This window comes from Mauremys reevesii, linkage group 13 (assembly GCF_016161935.1).
Source record: "Mauremys reevesii isolate NIE-2019 linkage group 13, ASM1616193v1, whole genome shotgun sequence".
Lineage (NCBI taxonomy): Eukaryota > Metazoa > Chordata > Testudines > Geoemydidae > Mauremys > Mauremys reevesii.
The window spans coordinates 46,443,384-46,460,948 of record NC_052635.1 but is presented as its reverse complement, the minus strand read 5'-3'; the positions used below and the strand labels follow the sequence as shown (position 1 = coordinate 46,460,948).

Here is a 17,565-nt window from a genome sequence, read left to right as displayed (position 1 = left end):
ATACTATAATAAACAATATCATGTGCTTACAAATTATATCAGATTAAATATAAAATGAGAAATTAGGGATTTAAATTTTGGTTAGCTGAGTATATATAATATTTGAGGCATGAGTTTGGTTTATTTAATCTAGATGTTTGTATTTTAAATAATGTAGAAGAAGTTATATTAAATAGATATCAAAGAAAATGTATGAGTAGTAGTATGACCAGCAAGAACATGTATCAAGATATGTTACACAAAGGAATCTCTGCCTTCAATGTCAATATGGATTAAGGGTCTGAATGCATGTTTCCCATTAAATGTTTTACTTCTGAATTGAGAGGACATTCTGAGACATTTAAGAAGCGGTACACAAATATGTGTGTTGCTATTACTAAGTATAAACTTTTATTTTGTTAATGTTTATTAGTGTTTGTAGCTATATATTTTGTTAATTTCAGCCCAGATGTTGGCTGCATTGAGCTGTGATCCTGCAAAGATTTTTGCACATGCTTTACAAATACTGCACAAAGTTAAGTATGTAAAAAAGTCTTTGCAGGATTAGGACTTTATAGACTAAAACGACAGCACCTTTCATCCGAAAGTCTCTCAAAGCACTTCACAGATTTTCCATAGTATCTAGTCACAAACAGATTGAATAGTCAGGAAATACAAAATAGAATCCCAAATACCTTAAACTCCTGACATCAGATGAACTGTCACCATATCTCTCCGTTTGACTCTTCTGGGTCTGAGTCTCCTCTCCTCTCCATCAATTTTACACCAATACATTTCTATTGACTTTGTTGGAGTTACTCCTCATTTAACCAGTGTGAGAGAAGGATGAAGCCATGTCTATTGATTCCCAATTATAATTACATATTTTGGTGTGAGGAAGGGCCAAATTCTGACCAATTACAGAAGTGTAAATTTGGAGTAACTCTGTTGCCTGCACCGGAGTTACTCCAGATTTAAACGAATGGTGCCTGAGATCAGAATCTGTCCTGGAGACTGTAAAGTGCTTTGGGGAAATCTGTCTGGATGGGATGCATGTTGCTATAGAAACTATTATTGCTTGTGTGACATTTCCTGTGGCTTTTTTTCTTTGTTTCTGTGGCAGCCTTCACAAGCTGTGCAAGCCATTGGGCTATTCATGGAGTTTCTTGTCCTTTCACTCCTGCTGCAGTTTATTAACACTCCCGACGCTCTCCCCCTGGACACGGAATACAGTGAGGTTGTGTGAATTGCAGCGGGACTGAAAAACCAGGCAGGTAACTGGAATGCGGTTAGATTAGATGTGTCCGTGCGTGTGTCCTGGCCTCACGGCACTGAAGTCCGGAGTGGCACCAGGAATGACTATGGCCCATCATTCCGAAGTGGAGCGGATTTAGTAAGTCACGTCAAGAGCCCCCTACCTCGCGTGGCTGGAGTGCTTCGGAGCCACTGATCGCTGCGAGAAGCGGGGAGGGTGGGGTCTGCTATCAACTTTGCAGAAATCGCCCTTTCCAGGGGCAGGAAAAGCCCAGCGGGGCGGGGACCCCCTTGCCGCTGCCAAGCGCCAGCTATCTCTTTAAGAGCCGAGCGGCAGTTACGCAGCAGCATGTGAGCGAAGCCGGGCGCTGCCTTCCATCCATGACCATCCCTCCCCAGCCGCCTCTCCCAGCGCCCGGCCGGCCACGCAGGAGCATCCTGGCATGGCCGCGGAAGCAGGTGATGGAGGCAGAGCTCCCATTCCCCCAGCCGGCACTGGGAACGGACGGTGCTTTGCAGGGGATTAGTCTGCGGAGGGCGGGAGGGGGTGGGCATCTATTGCGGTGCGCCCCGGGGTGAGCTGGGGGGGGTCTGTCCGTGCGCCGGGAACAGGTGCAGGAAGCTGCGCATCCCTCCCTGCCGGGGCTGAGCTTTGGGAGGGGCAGGGGCCTGGGGGCTGGCTCTGATCCGTTCCCCTTGCCTCTGTGTTCCCTGCTGGCAGGTTGCTGAGCTAGCCGGCTGCCTGCTGCAGTACCGCAGTGGTGCTGCACCCCCCCCCCCCCGGAGGAATTGCCGAGAAGACCCGGTGGGCCCCGCTGAGCAAACTCAGGTGAGCGCAACGCACCCAGGATGCGCACACAAAGCGCTGCATCACCCTGGGGGAGGAGGGGAGGGGAGGAAAGCCGGGGCTGGGGGAATGCTCCGGAGACTGCGGTGGGGATAAGGTGTGAGGCTGCATTGGCTCTAGCCTCCCCATAAGTAAAACTTAAGGATGATGCATGTGACCGGCACAAACACCCCCTCTGCAAACGCAACGCAGCTCTGGAGCTCGGGCTCTGCAGCGAGGAGGCTGGCAGGCTGCTTGTTCTGGATCACACCCTGGGCCAAAGGGGAGGATATTCCGCTTTGGGTCAGGCACGGGGCCCCCAATCAGCGTCTGCCGGGGCCATTCCAGATGCCTCTCCTGCAGCATTGCACCCTGGGGCCTTGCTGTGCAGTTGGGGGGTTATTATTTAATGATTTTATGCTGCATCTCAAAGGGGACGCTGGCAGCACATGGGGTGATTGATGGGTGTGCTCCTTGCTTATTTCTTCCCCCTCAAGGTCAATGAAGGCAGATTCTCCCATAAAAATCCCCTGCCGTGCATGTGTCATCCCAGTAAACTATCGCTCTGCCCCTGGGTCTAGATAAGGCATAGTTGAAGTAATGACCTTGCTCAGGCAGGTAAAACCATTTTCCCCCAACCTTTTTTAGGTCTCTCTGATCTTTAAGCGGGTGCATCTTGTGCTCAAAAGAAAGCAACATCTGCCCATGCTTTATAGGGCCAGCACAAGGTCTCCACCACCACAGAAACCCCACTTCAGCCCCGAAGGCCTCCTTATAAAGCTCAAATGGGACTTCAGTGGGCCACAGACTTTGTGAACAGCCTCTCCTGGCGCAGGGTGGATTGAGGTTAGAGGGGAGCTGGTTATACCAACATTTTGCTTTTTTCTTCCACATTGAGAAGTGAATTTCTCTTCATGCGTCATTCTCCCTAGCCCCATGGAATTGTATCTTCGGTCCCTGGGCGCCCCCACGCAGGCCAGCTCGCTTTGCCTTCTGTAATCAGCTGTGCTCTGTAGCGTTGCTGCTTCTCTGACTCGCTGTTCTGTCTGGGCCTCACCTAGGAACATGGGGCCTAGATCCCAGGGATCCTGCCTTTAATCTACCCCTGCTCATCCCTCATCCCCCACGCCTCTGCCCATGAATAAGCGTCTCTGCGTCAAACGGGGCTTCTTGGAGAGACTGTGTTTTTTGATAAAGCAAGTTAACAGAGTGCACATACTGTGCAAATTGGCATAGATGCTGGAACTAGGGGTGCTGCCACTCACCCTGGCTTGAAGTGGTTTCCATTATATCCATGGTTTACAATTTGGTTCAATGGCTCTCAGCACCCCCACTATAAAAATTGTTCCAGCCCCCCTGCAGATTGGATCAGGCACAATGTAAAGTTAACAGCAAGTTAACCCTCGTGGAACTGGGCAAAGCTTGGTGAACTGAACCCCTCTGCACAACAGGGAATGTGTCAATTGTAATCAGCTTTAGAATCTTGCCGTATGTTTCTCAAACTATTCTTGAAGACACACAGGGAAGCTTTCCGGTTGTACACGAAAGGAAAGAGTTACCGTCCGATGATCCCTTCCTCCTGGGAATACCAGCACCCTTTGTCCCTGCGTTAATATCAGTTTGAAAAACCGATCAGCTACTTAGCACAATAACATATCCTTGTCTAGCGGGTTTCTTTTCAATAGGATCTTTGATGCAAACTCAGCATTTAGTGGTGAGCCAAAAAAAAGAAAAGGTTTCCAGTTACATGTGTAATAGCAGCTCTCAGAGAAATCCCTTTCTGCTGCTGCAATGGCTCCTTAAAGCACAAATCTTGAATGTGCATGTTAGTCTAAAGGACCACGTTTCCCTAGCCACTTCTAGATGTCACCAGCCCCCTGGAAACCACCAAAAACTCCAGAGCCTATAGGATCAAATGATCTTAGAGTGCAGGGCCGGCTCCAGGCACCAGCACAGGAAGCAGGTGCTTGGGACGGCCAATGGAAAGGGGCGGCACGTCCGGGTCTTCGGTGGCAATTTGGTGGCGGAGCCCTCGGTCCCTCTTAGAGTGAAGGACCCGCCGCTGAAGAATGAAGTGACGCGGTAGAGCTGCTGCCGATTGCGGCTTTATTTATGTATTTATTTACCCCACACACTTCGCTGCTTGGGGTGGCAAAAAAGCTGGAGCCAGCCCTGCTACAGTGGGGCAGATGCTTCATCTGAAGGAGCAGGAAGCAGGGTAAACCTGAGATTTGCCCCATTATACAATTGTTATACTTTGCCTAGGAAATTTCCTTCAGATTCTGCGTCTTTAAAAACCATCATCCCATCTCTAAGATAAGAAGCTTTTAAAAATGTAAAAGGATCAGCCCTGTGTTTGCTGTGGGGAGCCAAAGGCTCCCTGGGCCTCATTGTCAGAGATGCTGGGAACGCAGGCTAAGTTTACACTGCAGGGGAGGGTGAGCCTGGCAGCCTGGGTGTGCAGACTCACGCTCGCTAGGCTGGAGCTAATGTTGTGGCTCCGGCAGAGACATGGGCTAGCCACCCAAGCTCCGATGCAGGGGGTCGAGTGGGCTTGAACACCTGAGCTGCAGCTGAGCTACAAGGTCCACGCGGATATTTTTAGTGCGCTATCTTGAGCCCAGTTAGCACGAGTCTAAGGAGTCTCACTCCCAGCTGCAGTGTAAACTTACCCACAGAGCCCTCATTGGCTTTCAATGGCCTTACAAGTGCTCAGCAGATCTGAAAATCAGTCCACAACTGCGACTGTGCATGTACAATCATGCATAAGTAAAGCACAAATATTCCACGGGGGGGGAAGTAACCACTGGAACAATTTAACAAGGGTGGTCAGGGAGTCTCCATAAATCAAGATCAGGTATTTTTCTCAAGGATCTGCTCTAGTTCAGGGGCGTGCACAAGTGGGGGCAAGCAGGGCCCTGGGCCCCGCAATAATTGGGGTGGGGGGGCACAAAGCTCTTCTGGCCCCAGGGCTGGGGCAGGGGGCAGCGAGTTCCTCTGGCCTCGGCCTCAACGGAGGCACAGAATGTGCCCCTCTGAAAGCAGTGAAATTTAAACTCCTGCATATGCCACTGTTCTAGTTCAAACAGGAATTGTTTCAGGGAAGTCCTGTGGCCTGTGCTATGCAGGAGGTCAGACTAGGTGAGCACAGGGCTCCCTTCTGGCTTTATAATCTATTAATCACATCGATTGAAGATGCCTGTAATTCCCACAAACCAGATAGCTGTCAAAATTGTTACTTTGTATCTGCAAATGACGTGGACTCAAATGTAAAGGCTGAGATGAGGCTTTTTTGAAAATTTGGCCCAGAATATCTTTGTGTGTATTCTCCCTATGCTGTAGCAATGGTAAATAAGCATTTCCACTCCCAGAATGGGGCGTTTTCCTGCTGACCTTTGTAGGTGAGGCTGGAGCACGGCAGTCAAGAAAGTAAACAGAATGGGGCCATGATGGCTTGTGTGCTTGGGTTGAAACTCAGAAATAAATCGATGTTGACCCAGTGGAAAACTGCAAGCTCTGCAGGGAAACAAATGTTGGGTGGAAACATGAATCTGCTTTTGACAGTGTTTGCACACCTGTCTGTGCATTACTCAAGCCTATTCCTTGCCAATGAAGCAAAGCAGGTCTGATGGGAAGGGCCCTGGATGCCCTTCACGTCCATCACTTCACCCCATGTAGCAGTTTGGGGATGGGGTGGATAATGACGGGGAAAGGATTCTGGGTAAGCAGGGCCAACCTTCTATATTCTGCAGGAGATTATTCAAATCCACATATGTTTAAATACAATTAATGAAGCTATGGATTTCAACGCCGTAATAAAGCTAGTATTGTCCCCAAGACCCAGGGTTCGAATGATTAAGCATTTAACAAAGGCAGGAATTTCTCTTTCTTCCACCCCCCCCCTTGCATATTTATTATTAAGTAACAAATCTGGGACCAACACTGCCCCATTGGATTGTAACAGTGAGATCACAACTTAAGTCTATCAGTATTATGGGGCAATTGGCTGCTCCATTGTAAAGAGGTGGGATTCAGACCGTTGGAGTCCTACAGCCACAAAAATTACAAGGCTCTTCCTACAGTCACCGCCATACTTGGGCACAAGAGAGACCAATGGCTTCAAAACACCCCCAGGTCTTTGTGCTGCAATTTGCTGATCAGTACTTAGTGCCTTGCAATTAGCCTCTGGTGGGGGCGTGGAATGTAACACATGCGAGTTCATTCGGTACAGAGACCATCAGGTCTCCAGAGTGAGCAACCACCCCATGCCACTGATAACAGATCCGTGGAATCCATGTGGTTCCAGTTTATGGGGGACTGGATCCCATTGCTCCAAAGAGCCCATCTCAATCTGCCCCTATGTTCAATGTGCCCCTAATATAAACACCTTGTATTCTTTGTCTTCCCTCCTCCCACCCCTGGAAAAAAAATAACCGATTGAAATATTTGTAATGATCTTTCTGAACTTAGAACGCCTTCCTCCATACCAGGTTTATATTTTGTTTGTGATTTTTTTTTTTAACACGAAACAAAAAAAAGGCCTAATATAGAAGAGTGCAGGGAGGCCTCTTTAAAGTGCGCCTCAGCATTTTGTTAGCCATTTCAAAACTAAGGTTCGGCTCTGCCTTCACTGTGTGCCCTGTATTTTTAACCCTTTGGGGTTGCCGAACGCTGGGTTTATCCCACTAGCAACTTTGCAGGATGTGGACGTGACACTGGTACTTGTGAGATCTCCCGACAGTATAGTGAAAAGCAGGGTATAGGAGCTTAAATGTAAACCCTCCATTTTATGGTAATTGCTGTCATTTATTAAATATGTGTATATCAGAAATGTGTTCTTGATGCTACTGGAGTGAAGTGTGACAAGGAAACCAAGGAAATTCTGAGTTCAGATAGTCTCTCTGTTCTTCCTTCAGCCCCATTGTGTCTCGGCTTTGCAGTTGCTTTGGGTTTTTATCAGTCAGGGTGGTGTGGTTGCACTGGAGTGCCAAGACAGCCTTTCCACAGCATTGCCTTGGCTTTGCCAGTGACCTTTAGGGCCTGTTGTTGTTTTTTCAGAAATGGCCTCCAGTTTTGTGGTTGCAGATGAAAGCATTGAGACATTTACCTGATTGCACCCGCAAATCAGGCGGTTAGCTGTCTAAATTCTGACATATGTGCCCAGAGTCATTTGCGGGCACAGAATTATGCCCACAGGATTGGAGGCTGGGTTGAGGCTTACACCGAAGTGTGGAGTAGGTCGGGTTTTGTTTGCTTTCTAAAAGCAGGGCCCTGGTTCTGAATCAGGATCCTCTAGCACAGACCATGCAGAGTGTATCCAACTTCAGTGGGATGCCACACAGGTGCAGGGATTCATGTTAGCATATCCTGAGGCAGGATTGGGGATTGATATAAGAAGTATGTGGGGAAAGAGGGTGTGAGTTAACTTTTGGGACAGAAACCAAACTTACCATCCAGTTCCTGGCGTTTTTGTTTTTATTTTTTATTTATTCATTGCCAGTCAGTTAAAATCTTGCGCCAAAATGGCGATAATTCCCATTAAATTGAGAGTAAAGGCTGCAAAGGGCAGACATTAGATTAGTATAAATAAACTCTTAACCTTTGAGAGAAATGTGCTTTCCTGGGCTAGAGCCTAGTGGATTAGCCCGATTATTACTGAACTGGCCCCCTCTTTACTGACAGATCAAACTCTGTTTAGAACCTACATTCAGACACAGTCAAGTTTAAACTCTGCTTAAAGATCGTTCTCAAACCCTGTTTAAAGCCCTGTGTGAGTGGGCGCATAGCAGAGTCTGCAACCAGCTTTAGTGAGCCCAGTTCTCGGGGGGAAAAGATTGGCCCCATCAGTCAGGCGGGCCCTTCGAACACTATTAGCCAAAGCCATATTGCAACAGAGCTGTAGCTTGCTGAGTTCTGCTCCCTGGCGAGCTCAGTTGGGATGTTTCTAAACCGCTATTTAGAACTTTGCTTTGAACCCTCCAAAAGGAGGGATGAAGCCTCAACACAGCCCCCAAACACGAGGCGAGGCCATTCTGTTAGAAACTGGCAAAGGTCAGCATTAGCTCAGATTATGTAAAATATAACAAAAGGAGCAATGGAAGGGAAAACAACCATAAATCGGACACAATAGCAGCACTGCATGAGGAACAGTGACTCGAATAGCAGGTGGCCATACAATTTCAGTATCAGAGTTAATGTTCTGAAACAAGTCTCCTGTGCATGTTCCCACTCTTGGAACAATCTGAGGGATCCTGCTCCAGTTACCCAGTAAAGTTTCTGGTCCGTCTGCTGTCTCAGTTGGAAGGAACTGAGGGAGTTGGAGTGCCATGCCACCCTTTCGTAGCCTCACCCTCTGAACGTTCACAGTCACCCGGGGGCAGGAGAGCGCTTCAACAGGCACTGCTGCTAGACAGTTCCACTGGTCCACCCTCACTGTTGCCACATCCCAGGAGTGTGAATGTCCCGGGGTCCTCTCAAAGAATTCTGGTTCATTTTCAAATCGTCTTGGGAACTATCCATCCTTTACTTTCACATGACTTATGAGGAGAGGCTGAGGGAACTGGGATTGTTTAGTCTGCAGAAGAGAAGAATGAGGGGGGATTTGATAGCTGCTTTCAACGACTTGAAACTTGGGGTTCCAAAGAGGATGGATCTAGACTGTTCTCAGTGGTAGCAGATGACAGAACAAGGAGTAATGGGCTCAAGTTGCAGTGGGGGAGGTTTAGGTTGGATATTAGGACAAACTTTTTCACTAGGAGGGTGGTGAAGCACTGGAATGGGTTCCCTAGGGAGGTGGTGGAATCTCCTTCCTTAGAGGTTTTTAAGGTCAGGCTTGACAAAGCCCTGGCTGGGATGATTTAGTTGGGGATTGGTCCTGCTCTGAGCAGGGGGTTGGACTAGATACCTCCTGAGGTCCCTTCCCACCCTGATAGTCTATGATTCTGTGGTCACTATTCTATACAAAAGGGCCTGTCCAGCTCTTGGCAGAGCCGATAGGTACAAGATGGTCTCTAGGCATTTTTGGTTAGATCATCAGCTGGCACAAACCAGCATAGCTCTGTTGCCATTGTGGAAGCTCTGCCAGTTGACCCCAGTTGGGGATCTGGTGCTGTATCTCTGCAGAGAAGAGGCCCCTAACGGGAGGGTTTAGTTCTTTTGCTGGGTAGACCCTGTTCTTCCCTTTCAGTAAGTGACAGGTTCCCCTCTCACACAGATACTACTGCTTGGCTCCTTTTTAGGTGGCAGCTTTCTGCCTGCCTGCCTGAGGTTCGATGGTGCTGAGGGCCTCAGCTTCCTTTGGAGTCGGGGGGAGATGAGGGCATCCAGCATGTAGCAGGATGGTGGAGTATAAGGCCTCTGCTAGGCTGCTGAGTTAGACTTGTCCTGGCCTTGTTCTGGTGCCGGCCCAGCAGCCACTGATTCGCTCAGAATTCCAGGGTGGGAGACACCTGAAAATGTGTGTCTGCTTGGCACAGGAAGGGTGGCTGAGCTGGCGTCCCTCCCTGGGTGGATGGCAAACTTATTCCAATATCTATTTTAATGTGGTGCAATACATTGTGTTCCACTGTAATATAAACACCCTCAAATCTTTCTCAGCGAGGCAGTAGCATGAGATCGTATGTGATGGTCTCAGCAGTGCTATTTATCCTCTGACTCCAGTGCGGACTGCCTTTTGAATCGGGCTATTTTTGTGTATGTTTTGTCCCTATAAAATGTCGGAAATAGCCGTAGTGGCGGTATGGCAGCAAAGCACCAGACTGTGAATGCTGGAATCACAAGATAGAGCAAAAGGCTCCTGGCTGATCACTTCAAGTGCCGTTTTTTTCTTCGCCTCCAATCCTTAATGGGACTGGCCGTCCCGTGGTGCTTAAAGCTCCATTGCTTGAAGTGGAACAGAGTCATCCACTGAAATGGCAATTCTACGTTCAAGGGCAGTTGAGGGTGTCCAGCATCTGGCAGGATTAGGCCCCTGGAAGAGGTAGCAAGGATCTGTGTGAGCCAGATATCTTCAGTGGGAGTGAGGAGGGAGGTACTTCAGGCATTTCAAGGGGAAGGAACAGATGAGCGGTTTGAAGGTAAAAGTATCAGCGGTGAGCACAGGAACTTACGCAGCTCAAACAAGTGAGTCCAGTGCCCAGGCCCTGACAGTGGCCCCAGCACTGGATTCGTCAGCGGAAAGTGCAGGAAACCCTGGAGAAATTTGCCTGAGGAATAAACTTGCCCAAACTCCCATCAGTCAGAGGCTGGCTTATGCCCTGGACCCTGAGGGTTAATCCCCATTTCTAAACTCTTGTTGCTGTTTAACCGTCATGATGTAAGTCTGGAGGTTCCATTATCCAGAGAAATGCCCGGGTCTTTTTTTGACTCTTGCTAAGTTCTGGGGCAATGAGTGCCACCGGCTGATTGTCTTGCACAGAACAGGCGTTTCCTTTAATGAATGTTAAATGTGCTCCCTTCCCATCGGATTGAATATTCCGCCCCTCTTCCTTTCATCGTATCATCAACAGAAGCTCTGGTCTGCCTTCTCTAGGCCATTCTTTATTGTGTCTTCAGTTCCAGCACATTGGAACCAAGGACCCTCTCCCATCATTCCAAGCCCTAGGAAAAACCAGTAACATCAAAATAAAGAACTAACTAATTAAACGACGACGAATTTGGCACTGGGGAGTGATCTGTTCTGACTTATGTCCCTTCTTGTTCATTAGGTAAATGGTTCTAGGGTGAGATCCTCACTCGCTCTGGCTCCTTGGCGCTCCATAGAAAGGCCCTAAAGCCTCATATGTGGGTATGGGTGGAAGGCTGCCACCCGACTAACGCCTTGCAAGCCCTGGTGTGGGAGGTGTGCCCCGGGCAGGGCTGCAGTATGCAGCACTGCAGAGTTTCTGAGCAAGGCTGCAGTCTATAGCAGAGCGCTGGGAGGCTGCCACACCGAAGGCCCCCAGGACTGTCTACATTACACCAGGGGCCTGTCCAGCCCCACGGCAGCCCAGGGTTAAAAGGATACAACGATGTCTTAATGCCATGTTAGCCTTCCCTCCCCCTGTGCTGCCATTGCTGTGCTGGACCTCTTAGAACCGCAGCAGAGAATTTCAGCCCGGATCTTTTCCATCTCTGTTCATACGCATGTTCTTCCATGTCATTCTCGTTGCCCATTTCAGAACCTTCTATATTTCTGTTAGATCCTCTTTGAGATGCGGTGTCCAGAGCAGAGCGTTCGAGGTCAGGGCATAGCACTGATTTATAAAATGGCGTAATAGGGCTCTCCATCCCATCGCTTTTTCATTCTAATGCTTGGTTGTCTTTCGTGACCCCTGCCTCACACGGAGCACAGAGGTCTCCTCCGAGCCGTCCACAATGATAGCAACTCTTTTTGTGAAGTTATAGCTAATTTAGAACCCAGTACAAGGCTCAGAGAGGATCTCTTTTGAGACGGGAATGACAGTGTCCCTAGCCCTCCCAGAGACAATGTGCTATTTTGCTGTTCCATGACGTACTGGAGAATCTGCTCTGCTGGATTTTGGAAGCCTACGTCAAAGTATGGAAGTTTGCGGTTTGATTCCCCGCTAGAAGTCTTACCTTGGTACGGGGGGCTGAATCGTGGGGCTTTGGTACACACGGCTATCGTGCACCAGACCAGAGAGCTTGGAATGACTGAGCCAGCTGCTCAGTTCTTGCCGTCTGACAGTGACCGCAGTAACCAGGTGAAGAATTGAATCAAAATAAACCTCGGCCAGTGCTCTGACTGTTCCTGTTTAATTCAATCAAATCTCCATTTTTAAACGGCAAGAAGCTGGGCTAGGATTCCAATCTGCCGTACCAGAGTCCCACACAATCCGGGGGACTTGCTGCCTAACTTACGTCCAGCTTGCTTGGGAGTCTGTGGGGCAGAATGATCTAAGGATGGGGAGGAGTCTGCTCATATGAATTCCATAGAAATTGTGAAAGTCTCTCTCTGAGTTGGCAACTGGCAGGCCCTCCCACTGCCATCTGGAATGCGATCACCCTGGACTGCGTAGGGAGTCTCAGGAGGTTGCCAATACCTGCCAGCAAGCTGGGATTACAAACATAGTCTAAATGCTTCTTCAGAAAACCCAGGTCCTCGCCTGGTGTCGATGTCTCATCTCGCAGGCCTCCCTGCACACGAGACTGGGCACATTCTGGCTATGCTGAATTCCAGCGGTTCTCAGACGGTGGCCTGGGACCCCTAACTGGATTGCAGCCCCATTTTAATGGGGTTGCCAGGGCTGGTGTTAGACTTGCTGGGGCCTGGGACTGACGACCAAGCCCCACCATCCAGGGCCGAAGCCCGAGAGCTTCAGTCCTGGGTGGCAGGGCCCAGGGCTACATGCCTCCCGCCTAGGGCTTAAGCCCTTGGGCTTTGCCCTTCCCCCCCGCCCCTGAGCAGTGGGGCTCAGGCTTTGGCTTCAGCCGCCCCACCTGGGGCAGCTGGGCTTGGTGGGCTCCCCCGTCCTGGGGTCACGTAGTAATTTTTGTTGTCAGAAGGGGGTCGTGCCCCCAGTGCAATGACGTTTGAGACCCCCTGATCTACTCTGTACGTCTGTAGTGTGGTGACTTCCGAGCATTACTGCGGAATGAAGCGCTTTCCGCGGGTGTAGACCGTGACTGATGTGCCCAGGTTAAGGAAGGACTTAAACTGTACTAGGCATTTTAGACTCCTGCTGGTGGCCACCATGCTCCTGAGTAACGGCATCACTCGCGGCATTGGCTGTGTGTGGACCCTACGCCAGAGATTACTAAGCCAGTTCCAAGCCTCGTGAGCAAAGGACGGTCACTGTTTAATATAACTGAGAAGCTCTCTCTTTTCAGGTCCATTTCAGTTTATTCGTGGTGAGATGTTCATGAGTTTCCAAAATGATCTGCTGCATTAAACAACAGCAACTTCTGTCACAAGTGAAAGGATAAGGAGCCGTTGGACACTCTCTTGGTGACTAACCTGCAGTGGGTTGTTATGTGGCAAATGAGTTGCAGCCACACAATGATCGAACCATTCTACCCGTGTGGTTTTGGTCTTGTGTACTGCCGCACTGAGTCCAGGGCACGCTCACTGGGGTACAGTGCTGCTCCCTCCACGTGTACTTCATACATCTTCATTCTTAATCCTTCCCCACAAATAGTCACGTTCAACCCAAACCAAGACTGTCCTCCTAATTCCATAGGCAGTGGGCTGTGGGAGAGACAGGCAAATTGAATTGTTTCTCTGGTAGTTTGAACAAGTAATTCATGGGAAACAAAGGAGATGCCGGTGGAGAGTTTGTACTGCAGAGGCTCTGCTGTGTTCATGCATTTGTCCTGTGTACAGAACACTGCTGCATGTAACAGTCACCACCACCAATTGTCTGCGTGGTTTGAACCTGAGGCTTCGGCACCAGCACACAGGCCCTAGCACTTGAGCAAAAGGAGCAACTCCGTTAGGTGGCAGTAATAGTAGTTTGTTGTTTACGTGGACCAGTCACTAGAAGAGGATGTGACACGCTTAGCTCGTATGTTACACTTAGAACCGACAGCTTCTCTCAGTTTTGACGTTTTTCTGCCGTTTGGCTGCTGGAAATGGAGCCTGATTGTACCAGTGCAAATTCCAAATAGTACTTTATAGCATCATAGAAGTGTAGGACTGGAAGGGACCTTGAGAGGTCATCTAGTCCAGTCCCCTGCACTCAAGGCAGGACTACATAATAACTAGACCATTCCTGACAGATGTTTGTCTAACCTGTTCATAAACACAACGGTGGTGGTCCGACAGTTTAGTAGGGGGCCTATGCAAAATAACTTGGGGGAGGGCCGTCCAATACCCTCTACATAACCATCATCTCTACAGGAGCTGGCTGCCCCTGGCTGACTGTAATCCCCTCAGGTCGTGACATCCCTGCCCATCTCCATGTTCATACACTCCCACACCAACCTGTCTGAAGCGCTGTTGCTCCCTGCTCTTGGGACTGGCCGTGCAAGTTTCCACAGGTGGGTCAGGTGACTGCAGTTGGGGAATTTTGCATTCTTCTGCACTCCCTGGCGTCTCTGCCAAGCAGGACCAAGGGCAGGGACTTGGAGTGAGACTCTGGCTGGCAGTTCAGAACCGTGTGTAGTGTGGGACCCCATATGACTGCACAGATAGCAGAGAGAGCCCCTGCAGCCAAGTATCCATGGACTTGGGTGGACTATCCCACTGGCTTTCTGAATAGCACCGGGGGCTCATGGCTTAAGAATATTTTGGAGGTTGGGGGATATGAACCCACTGACTTTTCCACCTGGTGTTGGAACACATCAGCCCGATAGTAGTGCAGGGGATGCTGTGTGTTGTCTATCTGCAGCAGCGTCAGATGCTCTCCGATCCTTTAAACCCCATCCCAGTTGCCGTGATAACCCTTTCAGCTGGGTTACAGCAACCTAGAGGCCAACATAGATTTTTGTGGGGTGCTGGTAGCTGCTGCCTTGAGGAGGAGGAGGACTGGGGGGCTGGCAGGGCATTGGATTTCAATGACAGCTAAGCTGCCTAAGTCCAGGGGCCATGGCTGAAGGCAGGGTGTCCTTTCTCCAGTAAATGCGATAAACAGGAAGTGGGGGAGCTGGGGCTTGGCAGTTTGAACATGAAAGGTGAAATTTATGAAATCCCAGTTGTAGGGTAGAAAAGGGTTAATCGGGCCCTGTAGCAGAGTCGAAGGGTCAATCCCCTCCCCAGACAGCTTGTTTTAGGGCAAATGGTGACTTGTAGGATAACGCCCAGAGCAATGAAGAAAGAAAAAAATTATTTCCAGCTCTGTTTTAGGACTCGTTACAACATTTCATGGGGCCTTATTCCATCTGATACCAAACCCCAGATAGCCCCACTTTGTGATTCTTGTGCTAGATGCATCCTCTGGGGGTGTCGGGGTATTCAGGTGCAGCAGAGTCACTCCACTTTGGAAAACGTGCTTCTGGACACTAGTAATAGTGATAGTAAGTGGCTTGTGAACAGGGGAGGGCCAGGTTTTCAAAATCTGCATTTTCAGATCCATTTGGCATGCAACTGTGTGCTGCGCTCGCAGGCCCTGTGTCGGAAGTTGTGCTCACAGTTTAGGTGTTCTAATGCACGTTAAAAGCTTTTCAAACTCTGCTATTATCACTCCTTCCCTTCTGACTGAACAGGCTGATGACGAATGACATGAGGAGATGAGGATCGGTTCACTTACGAACTGATGGAATTCTCTCAAGTCTGCCGTGTTCCTTCTGTTAGGCTTTGTCTGCGCTGCAAAGCTAGGCCGGCATAGCCCCGTGGTGTAGATGCAGCCGTACATGCACAGAAAGAGTTGTTCTTCGTCGAGTGATTGCTCATGTCCATTCCAATAGGTGTGTGCGCGCTGCGTGCACGATCGTCGGAAGTTTTTACCCTAGCGGTACCCGCAGTGTATATAGGCCCCTGCCGACCCGCCGCCTGCTCAGCTCCTTCCTACCGCCAGAGACAGTCATTGGAGCAACTGGTCTCTTGCTTTGGCAAGTGCTTCCTAGTGGTTTTCCCTGTACATAGTTGTTATCCTTCATCTTAGTTTGTTAGTTCGTTCGTACGTTTAAGTTGGGGGATTCCCCCCCCCAATATTTTTCCCCATCACCGGGGCATGCAGCGGCCCCAGGGGTTCAAGCCGTGCGATAGGTGTGCCCAGAAGGGATCCACACACCGCTTGTCTGAAGTGCCTGGGAGAGGGTCATTGGCAAGGAAAGTGCACCGTCTGCAGAGGCTTCAAGCCCAGAACTAAGCAGGAGAGAGACTATCACCTCACACTCCTCTGGGTGGAGTCCGCTCTCCGGCTCAAGAGTTGGCGCCGGCAGCCTCGGTGCACAGTGCACCAGCCTTGGCACTGAGTAAGGACTCACATAAGGAGCATCAGCACCGTTCCCCTGTGCGGAAGGCCGGCTCATCGGTGTGGCACCGATCACAATCCCCGGCGCCACATAAGAAGAAGAAGGTGGAGCAGGGCCGCTCCCCTGCCAAGAAGAGCGGACAGGACTCCTGCATGGTGGGTCCCACGTTGGGACACCAGAGGGCTGGTCCGTCATTCCCGGCACCGTCGACTCCAGCCTCGAAGGGGGGGTCTGTCGAGTCCAGTGTTGGTGAACTCTCCGATCTGGGAAGTGTTGGAGGAGGACTGGACCTATTGGAATGGACATGAGCAACACATCTCGAAGAACAACAGTTACCAAAGGTGAGTAACCGTCTTTTCTGCTGGTGTGGGACTCTTTTCTTGGCATTGCTGTGTCTACACTGCGGGTTTGTTGGCACTGCTGTGTTGGGCAGGGGCGTGTTTTGGTTTGGTTTTTGTTCACATCCCTGACCAAGATAGCTATGCCGATTATAGGTGTAGCCCAAGCTGTGAGTACTGCAAGGCATCCCTCCTGGTCCTCATTCCCCAAATTGCTGCCAATGCTGATTGGGAGGAGGAAACTATTTCACCTGCTTTTGATCTTATTCAGGACATCACAGAATCCAACTTGCAAGCAAGAGCCACTCGAGCTGATGGGAAAGTGTGATCTTTAATGAGTTTAAATGTAACAGTCTCCTCAAGACGAATGGATGAAGTTCACACCTCGTTTGGTGCTGTGGCATCCTCGCCGCAGGTTCATCAAGACAGTGCTGCACGAATGCATGAGTGACGCCTGTACTCTGCACCCAGAAGGACTAGAAATGCCATTGAGTAATTACGTCAGCAGGTGGACCTGACGGCTGTTGGTTTGTATTGCTCTGTCCTGACCAGCAATGCTGATCTCTCCCTTTGTTGCAATAAATGAGCCATAACCTCGCCCGCTGATTAAGAGGATAGCCAAGAGATTCAGTGTCAGTTCAGGGGTGCACGTTTGGCCTGGTCTACGCTTAAATAGTAGATTGGCCTTGTTATGCCATGCAGGGCTGTGGAAAAATTTCACGCTCTGAGTGCGATGGTTAGGTTGACCTAACCCCCGGTGTAGACACAAGAAGGTCAGTGGAAGAATTCTTCGGTTGACCTAGCTACCACCTCTCAGAAAGGTGGGTTAACTACACTGATGGAAGAACCCCTTTTGTCGATATAGGAAGCGTCTACACCAGGGGTGAAAGTAACTTAAAGGACTTACCGGTACTGTGGAGTTCTTAGGAGGGGCGGGGACTCAACCAGAAGAGGCTGGGCCTCTACCGGAAGAGGCTGGGCCTCTAAATCCCCAGGCGCTTTAAATCAGGATTTAAAGGGCCTGGGCCCAGGGCTGGGGCTGGGGCTGTGGTAGCGGCAGCTGGAACCCTGGGCACTTTAAGTTACCCCCGGAGCTACCAGCCGCAGAGGCTTTAAATCACTTTAAATCACCATCATAGGGGGCTCCCCGCTGTCACCGCCACCCTGGAGCCCCGGCCTCTGGCGGCGCTTTAAAGGGTCCAGGGCTCCGCTGCAGTAACAGCAGCTGGGAGCCCCTGGGCCTTTAAATCACTGCCAGAGCCCCGCTGCCGCTACCCCAGGGCTCCAGCAGCGGGGCTTGGGTGGCGATTTAAAGGG

At 50.0% G+C, this 17,565-nt stretch overlaps 1 protein-coding gene and 1 long non-coding RNA gene across 5 annotated transcripts in view; one reads left to right on the top strand and one right to left on the bottom strand.

Moving 5' to 3' along the window:
• LOC120379778 overlaps positions 1 to 974 on the bottom strand; it is a 33,442-nt gene extending 32,468 nt beyond the window's left edge. The window contains exon 1 of the long non-coding RNA XR_005587590.1: positions 675 to 974. This is a non-coding gene — a long non-coding RNA (uncharacterized LOC120379778). The remainder of the gene's footprint in view (positions 1 to 674) is intronic.
• A 150-nt stretch (positions 975 to 1,124) lies between these two features.
• The window catches only part of SNPH (syntaphilin), a 33,467-nt gene continuing 17,026 nt past the window's right edge, over positions 1,125 to 17,565 (top strand). For 3 of the 4 annotated variants that reach the window (XM_039498949.1, XM_039498948.1, XM_039498946.1), the window contains exons 1-2: positions 1,125 to 1,372; positions 1,955 to 2,062. The gene's annotated coding sequence lies outside the window, so the exon portion shown is untranslated. Of the gene's footprint in view, positions 1,693 to 1,954; positions 2,063 to 17,565 lie in introns of all 4 variants that reach the window. The other variant, XM_039498947.1, reaches the window with a different exon arrangement.